The sequence below is a fragment of the Lithobates pipiens genome, unplaced genomic scaffold (genome assembly GCF_037356315.1).
Source record: "Lithobates pipiens isolate NorthernLeopardFrog02 unplaced genomic scaffold, aLitPip1_a1.2 Scaffold_18, whole genome shotgun sequence".
In the NCBI taxonomy this organism is placed as follows: Eukaryota; Metazoa; Chordata; class Amphibia; order Anura; family Ranidae; genus Lithobates; species Lithobates pipiens.
Genome location: NW_027507758.1, coordinates 598,618,792 through 598,631,982, shown reverse-complemented (window position 1 = coordinate 598,631,982; position 13,191 = coordinate 598,618,792). Strand labels below are relative to the sequence as shown.

Sequence of the window (13,191 nt, the reverse complement as noted above, 5' to 3'; positions counted from 1 at the left end):
CGTATTTAGTTTAACACTCATTTCTCCTGGGGATGTTCAGCTCTCCTGCAGCACAGCACAGTGACCAATCAGGGGATGGCTTTACTAATCATTGCCACTTCAATTCAAGAGACAGCTCTCCTGATTGGCGTTGTCTTAAATTGTGAATTGAGGCATGGCTCAGTGTTGACTGTTGAAGTACTTACCTGTGTCCGCGTACCTTCTGTGTCCTCCGTGCCTGCATCCAGCCTCTGGGGCCCTGATGGCTCTGTTTGGAACATGTGTACTTCTTGGACGAAATAAAGAGAAAAAATGTATTCATCCTCACCTGGTTGCCGACTTTATCTATCTGGGTGCTTTATGACTCCAAGTACACTTCCAGTCCATATGTCATTTAGTGACTCCAGTGTGCCCAGTGACTCCAAGTATACTTCCAGTTCAATAGTCAGCTAGTGACTCCAGTGCACCCAGTATTCCCATAATGAGCTTCCAGTTGGTGTGCCATCTAGCAGGGGCGGACTGACCATTCCTCAACTCGGGCACTGCCCGAGGGCCCCGGGCCACTAGGGGGCCCCATCAGGGTTGCCAGCCTCAGTAAAACCAGGGACAGTATGTAAAAATCTTTTTTTTTTATTATTTACATCTGTCTATGAAATGTCCCTTACCAACATCCTTTTGGTCTAAAAATCCAGTGACTATAGCTGCCCCACCTCTCCAGTACCTTCTTAGCCAATAGAAACATGTCTGTGTATACTGTGTGATTGTATACTGTGTGGCCCCATAATCTCTGATTGCCTGGGGGCCCCATAATCTCCTATTTGCCCAGGGGCCCCATGAGTTGTCAGTCCGCCCCTGTCATCTAGTGACTCTAGTACACCTAGTGATTCCAAGTACACTTCCAATCTACGTGCTATCTAGTAGACACCAGTGTGTCCAGTGACTTCAAATGTGCTCCCAGTCTACCTTATATCTAGTGACTCCAGGTGACTCCAAACGTTCTCCCATTCCACGTGTCATCTAGTAGACTCCAATGTGCCTATTGAACTCAAGTGCCTTCCCAGTCCACCTGTCATCTAGTGACTCCAGAGTGTCCAGTGACTTCAAGTGTACTCCTAGTCTGCATGTCATCTAGTGACTTCAGTATGCCCAGTGACTCCCAAAAAGTACACTCCCTGTGACACCAGTAGGCACAGTGAATTCAAATGTGCTTCCAGTCTACCTTTCATCTAGTGACTTCAGTATGCAGAGTGACTCCCAAGTGCGCTCTCAGTCCACGTGTCAATTAGTGACTCCAGTGGGCCCAGAGACTCTAAGAGCATCCCAATCCACACCTGATCTAGTAAACTCCGGTGTGCTCAGTGTGCACTTCCAGTCAATGTGTCATTTAGTGACTCCAGCTCAAACAGTGTTTCCAAGTTTGCTCCCTGTTGAGGTGTCATCTAGTGACGCCAGTCTCACCGGTGACTCCAAATGTGCTCCCAGTCCATGTGTTCTATAGCGGCTCCAGTACACCCAGTGACCCCAAGTATACTTCCTGTTCATTTGCCACCTAGTAGACACCAGTGTGTTCAGGAATTTGAAATGTACTACCAGTTCACATGTGATCTAGTAGACTCCAGTGTGCCCAGTGACTCCAAATGCTCTCCCAGTTGATGTGTCATCTAGTGACTACTAGTATGCTTCCAGTATAAGTGCCATCTGGTAGACACCAGCGTGCCCAATGACCTGAAGTGCTCCCAGTCCACATGTCCTCCTGTAGACTCCAAGGACACTCCCAGTCCACATGTCATCCAGTGACTCCATATATGCTCCCAGTTCATGTGTCAACTAGTTACTCCAGTGTTTACAAATAAGCTTCCAGTTGACATGTCATCTAGTGACTCCACTACGCCCAGTGAATTCACGTGCACTCCCAGTCAACGTGTCATCTTGTAACTCCAAGTGCACTCCCAGTCCATGTGTCAGCTAGTGACTCCAGCGTGCCCAGTGTTTCCAAGTGATTTCCCAGTTGAGGCATCTAGTCACTCCAGTGCACCCAGTGAATCCAAATGTGCTCCCAGTCAACTTGTCATAAAATGGCTCCAGTACACCCAGTGAATCCATGCATCTCATTCATGTGCCATCTACAGTAGTAGTAGACACCAGTGCCTAGTATTTTTAAATGTGCTCCCAGTCCACATAAGATCTAGAAGAATCCGGTGTGCTTTTTTACTCCAAATGCACTCCAAGCTCCTTTGTCATCTAGTGACTTTAAGTACACTTCTAGTCCAAGATCCATATAGTAGACACCATTGTATCCAATGTACTCAAGTGCTCCCAGGCCAAATGCACTCCCAGTCCATGTGTCATTCAGTGACCTCCAGTGCATTCCCACTCCACGTGTCATCCAGTGACACCAGTGTGCCCAATGAATCCAAGTACATGCCCAGTTCATATATCAACAAGTGTGTCCAGTGCCCCCCGTATTTCCAAATGAGCTTCCAGTTAATGTGTCCTCTAGTGACTCCAGTATGCTCAGTGATTCCAAGTATGCTTCTAATCTATCTTGTTGACACCAGTGTGCCCAGTGACTTTAAATGTGCTCCTAGTCTACCTGTCATCTAATGACTTTAGTACGCCTAGTGACTCCAAGTGCACCTCTATTCAACATGTGACATCTTGTATTTCTTAGTGCACTCTCAGTCCATGTGTCAACTAGTGACTCTAGTGTGCCCAGAGGCTCTAAGTGTGCTCCCAGTTCACATGTGATCAAGTAAACTCCAGTGTGTCCAGTGACTACAATTGTGCCCCCAGTTCACCTTCCAGTGAATCCAATGTGCCTGGTGACTCCCAAGTTCACTCCTAGTCCACATGTCATCTAGTAACCCCAGATGAATTGCATGTCCACCTGCCATCTAGTAGGCACCATAGGCCCAGTGACTCCAAATGTGCTCCCAGTCGATGTGTAATTTGGTGACTCCAACCCACCCAGTGTTTCCAAATGAGTTCCCAGTTGAGGTGTCATCTAGTGACACCAGTGTGCCCAGTGACTTCAAATGTTCCCCTAGTCCACATGTCATCTGGTGACCCCAAATGATTTCTATGTCCACAAGCTATTTAGTAGACACCAGTTGGCCCAGTGACTCCAAAAGCGCTCCTAGTCCGTGTGTCATATAGTGACACCAGTACACCCAATGACTGCAAGTGTGCTTCCTATCTAGGAGATATCAGTGTGCCCAGTAATTTCAAATGTGCTCCCAGTCCACATGTGATATAGTAGACTTCAGTGTGCCCTGTGACTCCAAATGCACTCGCAGTCGATATGTCATCTAGTAACTCCAAGTATGCTTCCAGGCAAAGTACTCCCAGTCCATGTGTCATTCAGTGAATCCAATGTGTCTGTTGACTTCAAGTGTAATTCTAGTCCAAATGTCATTTAGTGACCCCAGATGAATTCCATTTACACATGCCATCTAGTAGATACCGTTAGGACCAGTGACTGCAAATGCCCTCCCAGTCTACATGTCATATAGTGACCCCTGTATACCCAGTGACTCCAAGTGTGTTTCCCATCTACCTGCCATCTAACCGTCATTTCAAATGTGCTCCCAGTCCACATGTAATCTAGCAGACTCCAGTGTGCCATGTGACTCCACATGCACTCCCAGTTGATGTGTCATCTAGTGACTCCTATGCTTCTAGTCCAATTGCCATCTAGTAGACACAAGTCCGCCCAGTACATATATCATCTACTGACCTCAAGTTTCCTTCCAGTCCACATGTTATCCAGTGGACTCCAAGTATATACCCAGCCCTCATGTCATCCAGTGACTTCAGTGTGGCTCGTGACTTCAAGTTTTCTCCTAGTCCATGTGTCATCTAGTGATCCCAATGGGGCTCCCTGTCCTCATGCCATCTAGTAGACACAAGTATGCCCATCGACTCCAAGTACACTCCCAGTTCACATGCAAGTCAGTGAGTCCAGTGTGCCTAGTCACTCCAAGTATGCTTCCAGTGCAATATTCAGCTAGTGACATCAGTGCACCCAGTATTTCCAAATGAACATCCAGTTGATGGGTCATCTAGTGACTCTAGTACATCCAATGATTCCAAGTACGCTTCCAATCTACGTGCCATCTAGTAGACACCAGTGTGCCCAGTCACCTTTAAATGTGCTCCCAATCCACAGGTCATCTAGTGACCTTGAATGCACTCCCAGTCCACATGTTGTCTAGTGATTCTGGTATGCCAAGGGGTTCCAGGTGTCTTCCCAGTCCACCTGTCATTTGTTAATTCCAGTGTTCCCAGTGACTCAATGTACACCCCAAGTCCACCTGCCATTTATTGACTCTATTGCTCCCAGTGACTCTAGGAGCACTCCCAGTCCACCGTCATCTAGTGACTCCAGTGTTCCTAGTGACTCTAGTAGGCTCCTACATCATCTGGACAGTTCCTCTCCTTGTGGATTTGGACCACTGGCCATAACACATAAGAGTTTAGAATAACTTCATGCTTGGAGACTGATGCTTGTTTTTAGCCTTTGTCTGCCTGGCTTTAATAGTTGTGACAGTGACAATAAAAGGGTTAATGCATGCAGAGTAACACTCGATCTATCTAGTTGTACTCTTTTATAAAGAGCCTCTTTAGTGTATACAGATGTCAAGTTTTATAGGTGGCCAACAAACAATCACCTCTTTGTCAAAGCACATGTTCAGGGGTGCTCGTCTAATAACCGACATACATTGAAGATGTGTTGGAGTTGGAAGAATTTGTTCAGCAGTTGTTACTCAAAGAAGTGTGTTTGATCGTTACAAGGTCATTGCGGTAGAAGCGTTGTCTCAGCCGCACGTCGAATGCATTGTGTAGGCACGCTGTGATCTTTTCCTGAGTTTACAGTACGTTCCCATTTACCATCAAAGAAGAAAATGAGCAGATAGAATGTGCTTGTATAGGATGGGCTGCACTGAGAAGAATACAAGGCAGTGCAAAGAGAATGTCATTGAAAACGCAGACGACAAAACACACATTTCTGAAATGCCAATCCTTTTTTTATTTTTATTTTTATTGTCAACATTCAGGGTTAATATGTTTGTCTTTACTTTTTTTAGTTTCTTTTTTTTTTCTTTTGTAAGGTTTTTTTCCATTTAAATAATAAAAAATACTAAAACAGACATCAGGAACATTAATCAAGGCTTTACACGGCTTATTAGTCACACTATGAATACAATGCTGTGGACATGAATTTTCCAATAATCTCGAACCCGTTTAGGTATTTTTAGGCAATAGATTGTAGAAGATAGAACTACATTTCCCATAATAACATGGAAGGAGTTGCTGCAGCAAATTAAGAGACAGCTCTTCTGATGTGCACTTTCTTTAAAATTGCAAAGTGGCAAATGGCATGGCGTTTGGAAAGTGTGTGGCAATGCTTCAGCTGAGCTTCTCCTCTGCGATACTTACCTAGATCCCCATGCTTTTTGTGTCCTCCGCGACTGTCTTCCTTCCATCTTCAGGGCACAATGTGATTGTAAGTGCACTCCCAGTTCACGCCAAGTAGTGACTCCAGTGCACCCAGTTACCCCCGGTATGCTCTCAGTCCACGTGTCATCTAGTGACTCAAAGTGCGCTTCCAGTCCACATGTCATTTGGTAGACTTCAACTGCACTCCCACTGCATGTGTCATATACTGGCTCCGGTATGCCCAGTGGCTTCAAGTGAGCTCCCAGTCAACATGTGTTCTGGTAGGCTCCAGCCTACCCATTGATTCCAAATGTGCTCCCAGTCCAGGTCATTTAGTGACTTCAGATTATCCTAGTCCACATGTCATACAGTAGATTCCACTGTGCCCAGTGACTCCAAATGCGCTTCCCAGTTCAGAGGTCATCTAATGACCTCAATTGCACTCCTAGTTCACATGTCATCTAGTGATTCCAGTATGCCCAGTGACTCCAAGTGCCTTCCCAGTCCACCTGTCATTTACTCACTTCAGTGTTCCCACTGACTCCAAGTGCCTTCCCAGTCCACCTGTCATTTATTCGCTTCGGTGTTCCCAGTGACTCCACGTGCACTCCCAGTACACCTGTCATCTAGTGTCTCTAGTGTGCCCAGGGACTTCAATTGTACTCCTATTCCGCGTGTAGTGTTCCAAAATGGGCTCTTTGTCCATGTTCCATCCAGTAGACACCAGTGTGCCCAGTGACTCCAAGTGCACTCCCATGCTACCTGTCATCTATTGACTCCAAGTGTGCTCCCAGTCCACATGTAATCTAGTAGACTCCAGTATGCCCAGCAACTCTAAGTACGCTGCCAATCCACATGTAATCAAGTAATTCCAGTATAGAAAAATGGGGTTCCCTCGTGCTATCAAAGTGAAAAATATCTGAATGTGGTATGTCGGTTAGATTGCTGCTAGTCCTAAAGTGTACTTGCACTTGAACAACAATAAATAAAAAAGGTGACCAGCGCAAACTATATACCAAATATTACTACATTACTATTACTACTTCATAGATAAAGTGCAATAAATACATAATTATATCAATACTATTGGTGAATCATAATGCAAATTGCTGCTGTGCATGCAGTTATTTAGCTGCTGTGCAAAACTGCTACTGTGCAAACTACATAAATAAATTATTGGCTGTGTATGCGATTATTTAGCTGCTGTGCAAAATGCTACTGTGCAAACTATGCAAACAAATTATTTGCTGTGCATGAAATAATTTAGCTGCTGTGCAAAATGCTACTGTGCAAAATACGCAAATAAAATATTTGCTGTACATGCGATTATTTAGATGCTGTGCAAACTACGCAAATAAATTATTTTCAAAAAATGCACACAACACATTACCATAAATTCATAAAGTGAATAAAATAGTTGCTGCTATGCAAATAATTAAAACAAACAATTAATATAGTGCAAAATCGTGCAAATAATCATCAGGTGCTAAACATTAAATAATAATTGAACGAACACTAAATAGTGCAAAACGGTGCAAGATTATCATAAAGTTCTGAGTATCAAATGATCCCTTGTGTACACCTTTAAGTGTGTAGGTGTACCAATACAGTCCTATTTATATTGAGTAATGATACCCATAAAAGTCCATCCATAAACAGTAAACGTGCAAATTAGTGCAAAAAGTGCTGGTGTGCAGCAATGTGACAGGCAAACTCTTCAGGTGACATCCACTGTGTGCCCTTCGTGTGCGCCACTCAGTGCTCTCTATGCGCTTACTTCTAAATGGGTAAGAAATGCCTCTCAGATATTTCTAATGAGTCCTCCTGAGTGTGGTAACCAGGGATGATGTCCTTTAGAGTGCTGTATTGCAATAATGGCTCCCAGTTGGTTAGTTCAACCGTTCATCCACGGCAAATGAAAGCGGGGAATAAGCGGGAAGATCCCATAGCGTAATATGTCTCAAATAGGTTTACTTATGTTTAAAAAATGGCTACTTACAACAATGCTGAAAACGACAGGTAGATCAAACAATGTGCGGTGTTACAAACGTCTCTATGCATCACTTCCGGTTGTTCCTTAATCCAGTAACTTCCCTATGCATTACGTCACAGGTCATGACTTCATCAGGGGAGACCTGTGACGTAATGCATAGGGAAGTTACTGTGATGGAGACAGCGACATTCACTTCCTTCGCTAGTCCCGTCTACCTGGAGCCACGTTCAAAATGAACGGACTTTTCTCCATGTGTGGGCAAGTCTGTTCATTTCAAAAGTCCGGCGGACTCCCGCCATAGTCCGGCGCAAAAGTCCGGTCGTGTGTGGGCAGGTCCGCTGGTTCGGAAAGTCCGGTGGGCCTCAGCTGCAAAGTCCGGCGGTTTGTCCGGTTTGTGCTTCCAGTCCATGTGCCATCTGATGACTTTCGTACATCCAGTGACTCTCTAAATGTTTTCACAGTCCACATGTCCTCTGGTGACCCCAGTATACACAGTGACTCCAATTGTACTCCTAGTCTGTGTCATCTAGTGCTTGCAGAAGACAGGCTGCATGGAGAGAAATACATGGCTTTACAAATGCTGATCTATGTTAATTTTTCCATTCAAATTTAAGTCGCTGTGTCAACAAAACACTTTGCAATTTTTTTTTTTTAAATGCAGATCCATTTTTTATTGTATTGTCAGCTTGAATAAATTGCATTTTTCTTTTTTATTTCTTTTTCTTCTCAGTAAGGTTTTATTGAATTTTTTTTTCCATTTAAATAATAAAGAAACAGACACTGAGAACATTGCACAAGCCTTTACAGGGTGTATGTGCAACTAGTGTATTAGTCACAATACAAATGCAACGTGGTAAACATTAACTTTCCAAAAATCTGGGACCATTTATTTATTTTCAGGCGATAGATTGTGGAAGATAGAACTGAATGTCCCTTAACAACAGGGAACAAACTTGTAGACCTTATATTGTGCATACAGACATAAAAAAAATGGAAACATGAGGATGGGGGGTAAGGGGTGTAGAATTGCGTGCCGTTAGTGAAGTCGCCTGTTGTTTGGTGGCCTATGTCCAACAGGCCTCCACCTATCTATTGCTGTTCCTGGTTAATTTATCCCGTCCTATTGAATTATGAGGTCTGGAAGTGTCTCCAGGAAAGATTTACACTGCGCTGTGTTTTGGAAGCGTAACCAGCTTGCCCAGACTCTGTAATATGCTTCATAGCTAGCTTTTTGGGAAGATTGTAATCTTTTCTATTAGATGTATCTTGTCCACTGGTATTATCCATTCTGCAATTTACAGTGGACCAAGAGCTTCCCAATTTTTTCTAAGGATCAGGCTTTTGACAGTGTTCAAGAGTGAAATGTAGATCTTAATCTGCCGGCCTATAATGGACAATTGCATATACACCCATTAGCCATAACTTTATGGCCACCCCCCCCTAATATTGAGTAGGTTCCCGTTTTGCCACCAAAATAGCCCTGACCCATCGAGGCATGGGCACCACTAGACCTCTGAAGCTATGCTGTGGTATCTGGCACCAAGCCACCACTAAGCCCTCGTACACACGGTCGGACATTCTGACCACAAAATCCGTCTGATTTTTTCAGACGGATTTGTCCGAAACTGGTGTTGCATACACACGGTCGGACAAAGTTGTCTGAAAATACCATCGGTCGGAACATGATGACATTACTTTGTTACGACGGGACTACGTTCGGGCTAGTAGCCAATAGCTTTAGTCTCGTAATTTGATCTGAGCATGCGTGGCAATTTGTTCAATCAGAATTCTCTACAAACAATCTGACAGTCTGATCGGATCATGTTGTCGGAAATTTTTATATCCAGCTCTCAAACTTTGTTGGTCGGACATTCCGATAGAAAAAGTCCGATGGAGCCCACACACGGTCGGATTATCCAACAACGCGGTCCAATCGGACATTTTCCGTCGGAATGTCCGACCGTGTGTACGGGGGCTTACAGATCCTTTAAAGCAGGGATGTGCAATTAGCGGACCTCCAGCTGTTGCATCCCAAAGTCCCATCATGCTTCTGCCTCTGGGTGTCATGCTTGTGGCTGTCAGTCTTGCTATGCCTCATGGGAGTTGTAGTTGTGCAACAGCTGAAGGTCAGCTAATTGCATATCCCTGCTTTAAAGGGTTTGTAAACCCTCGTTTAAAAAAAACAAAAAAACAAACATCATACTTACCTCCACTGTGCAGTTCGTTTTGCACAGAATGGCCCCGATCCTCTTTCTCTGGGGTCCCCCGGCGGCTCAGCCTTGCATCGGTTAACCCCCTGGGAGAAGCCCTCTTCCGGGGGGGTTACCTTGTGGGCGCACTCCAGAGTCCAGCATTTGCATCTATAGACCCAGAATTCTGGACTCGGCCCCTCCCCATGTTGCCCGCGTCATTGGATTTGCTTGACGGCAGCGGGAGCCAACGGCTGCCCTGCTATCAATCTATCCAACTGAAAACCCAGAGCAGAGAGGAAGAGTGCGTCTCCACCGAGGGATCGAAGGGCTCAGGTGAGTAAAACGGGGGGCAGTCGATGTCAGAAGTTTTTTCACCTTAATGCATGCTTTAAGGTGAAAAAACACGAGGGTTTACATCCCCTTTAAGTCCTGTAAGTTGTGAGGTGGGGTCTCCATGGATTGGACTTGTTTTTCCAGCAGATCCCACAGATGCTCAATTGGAGTGAGCTCTGGAGAACTTGGAAGCCAAGTCCAAACTTGTTGTGTTCCTCAAACCATTCTGGAACCATTTTGTGTGGCAGGATTCATTATCCTGCTAAAAGAGGCCGCTGCTATCTGGGAATAACGTTTCCATCAAGGGTGTACTTGGTCAACAACAATGTTTAGGTATGTGGTATGCATCAAGTAACATCCACATGAATGGCAGGACCCAAGCTTTTCTAGCAGAACATTTCCCATAGTATTACACTGCCTTCTTCCCATACTGCATCCTGGTGCCATCTCTTCCCCAGGTATGTAACCTTACACCCGGCCATCCACATGATGTAAACCAAAATGTGATTTATCACTTCTACCATTTGCTCTATGGTCCAGTTCTGATGCTCACACGTCTATTGTAGGCATATGTGGCTTTGGACTCGGGTCAACATGGGCAGCCCCATACACAACAAACTGCAATGACCATTTTTCTGCTTTGAACGCATCAACATCAGGGACAACATGCTTACTTGTTGCCTAATTTATCCCACCGGCTTCCAGATGCAATTGTAACAAGATAATAAATTTTATACACGTAACCTGTCAGCGGTCATAATGTGGCTTATCAGTGTAATTGGGTGATGTCACCTGATCATTTTTGATACAAGAGGAGCTCTAAGTGAGTATATGGCCTGGTTATTGACATTTATATATTCTGTAAAGGGAGTAAACCAATTTTCCTTTTAGCTACTGGCACTGTGGAGTGATTCATCTTCAAAATGTACAACAGAAGCATGGTTGTTTTACCACTTCCCACCAGTCTCTCGGTGGGTGGGCCTGAACACAGAGCAGCCGAATATATGTGTCCCTGTGTAAGAAACTTACCACTCTGAGAAGCGTGCTCCCTGTATGCTCCCAGCATGGTAGCTGGTGGGAAACGGTAAACTCCCGATACATACTTGCAATTGGGAGCTTTCCATCATATGACTGCTGCGACAGCCAATCACAGCGGTCGTTTGACCTAAATGCCCGCCTACCGGCTTTTAGAACACCTAAAGTGCTGGGAGGCGGGCGGCGTGAGGGGCGTTAGGTCATTCTCTCATTAGGTCAGCTCACCCTTCTCCCCCTCTCAGCAGTCAAGCCGTAGCTCTTTTTGACACCCTCCCCAAGTCGTGAACGCCTCTGCTCTCCAGTTCTCAGAAACAACTCAGGTGACACTTGCTGTATAAATACAGAAGCTGTAGAAGCTGGTGCTATCAAAAACAGACCATATGACACAGTGTTTATAAACATTGTTCTGAGACACAGAGATGCAAAGTAACATTTGTGCATATGCTTTTGTATTCAGGCTTGTTCATTCTTCTGCAGATACATCTGCATATGATATAAAAAAACATGACAAGTATAACAAAATAATGAAAATAAATGAAATGTGTACCTACTTAAAGTGGCTGTAAACCCTTACAGACCACTTTGACCTACGGGTAAGCCTTAATCTAGGCTAGTGCAAGAAATATCTCCTTAACGTACATGGTTAAGGAGATATTTGCAAGAAAGGCGGCACTGATGTCTATGGCATAGACAACGGAGTGTGCCGTTTAATGAATGGGATTGTTCCGTCACCGACGGCTCCCGCGCGCATGTGCGGGAGTGACGTCATCGCAGCTCCGGCCAGTCACAGCGCCGGAGCCGCGATACACGGAAGTCACTCCGGGTATCATGGTGGCTATGGAGGAGGTGACCGAGGACCGTTGCGGGTGCTTCAATCTCAGGTAAGTAAGTAAGTAAACCGTAGCGTTTACTTCCTCTTTATAGTGGTTTTAAAGGCAGAAGTTTTTTTTTACCTTCATGCATTCTATGCATGAGGATAAAAAAACCTTCTGTGTGTAGCATCCTCCCCAGCACCCCCTAATACTTACCTGAGCCCCATCTCTGTCTAGCGATGTCTAAAAATCCCTTGGCCACCCAAGACTCTCCCTACTGATTGGCTGAGACGCAGCAGTGGCACCATTGGCTCCCGCGGCTGTCACAACGAAATCAGTTAGTCAATCATGGGAGAGAGGGGGCAGGGCCGAACAACAGCTCTGTGTCTGAATTGACACAGGAAGCTGCAGCTCGGCTTGGGTGCCACCATAGCAATCTGCTTGCTGTGGGGGCACTCGACAGGTGGGGGGGACCAGAAGAGATAGAGAGAGAGACCCGAGAAGAGGAGGATCAGGGCTGCTCTGTGCAAAACCAACTGCATAGAGCAGGTAAGTATAACATGTTTATTTAAAAAAACAAAACAAAAGACTTTAGAATCACTTTTACTCTTAAAGCGGTTGTATAGTCCTTTCTACAACTTTTACCTACAGGAAAGCCTATAATAAGGCTTACCTGTAAGTAAAAAAAAAAATCTCCTAAACCTGTGCGGTTTAGGAGATATTCCCCTCGCAATGTGCCAGTGACTGCAGTGGCGCATGCACACGGGGGATTCTCGCCTGAAAGTCCGGCAGACGCCAGACCCTGCCAGGAAGAAATCTCCCGTGCGCATGCGCGGGAGTGACGATATCGCGGCTCCGGCCACTCACAGTGCCAGAGCCGCGATACCCGGAAGACACGCCGAGGAAACATGTCAGCTCCCTCGGTGTGCATCGGGTGAGATGCCGGGGCCTCGTTATAAGGTACAGTGCCTTGCGAAAGTATTCGGCCCCCTTGAACTTTTCAACCTTTTGCCACATTTCAGGCTTCAAACATAAAGATATAAAATTTTTATTTTTTGTGAAGAATCACCAACAAGTGGGACACAATTGTGAAGTGGAACGAAATCTATTGGATTTTTGAAACTTTTTTAACTAATAAAAAAATGAAAAGTGGGGTGTGCAAAATTATTCGGCCCCCTTGTGTTAATACTTTGTAGAGCCACCTTTTGCTGCGATTACAGCTGCAAGTCGCTTGGGGTATGTCTCTATCAGTTTTGCACATCGAGAGACTGAAATTCTTGCCCATTCTTCCTTGCAAAACAGCTCAAGCTCAGTGAGGTTGGTTGGAGAGCGTTTGTGAACAGCAGTTTTCAGCTCTTTCCACAGATTCTCGATTGGATTCAGGTCTGGACTTTGACTTGGCCATTCT

At 45.1% G+C, this 13,191-nt stretch overlaps 1 protein-coding gene across 1 annotated transcript in view; it reads left to right on the top strand.

Annotated features, from left to right (window-relative positions):
- EPHX2 (epoxide hydrolase 2) overlaps positions 1 to 13,191 on the top strand; it is a 185,634-nt gene that overhangs the window by 34,101 nt on the left and 138,342 nt on the right. The gene's annotated exons all lie outside the window — the stretch shown is intronic.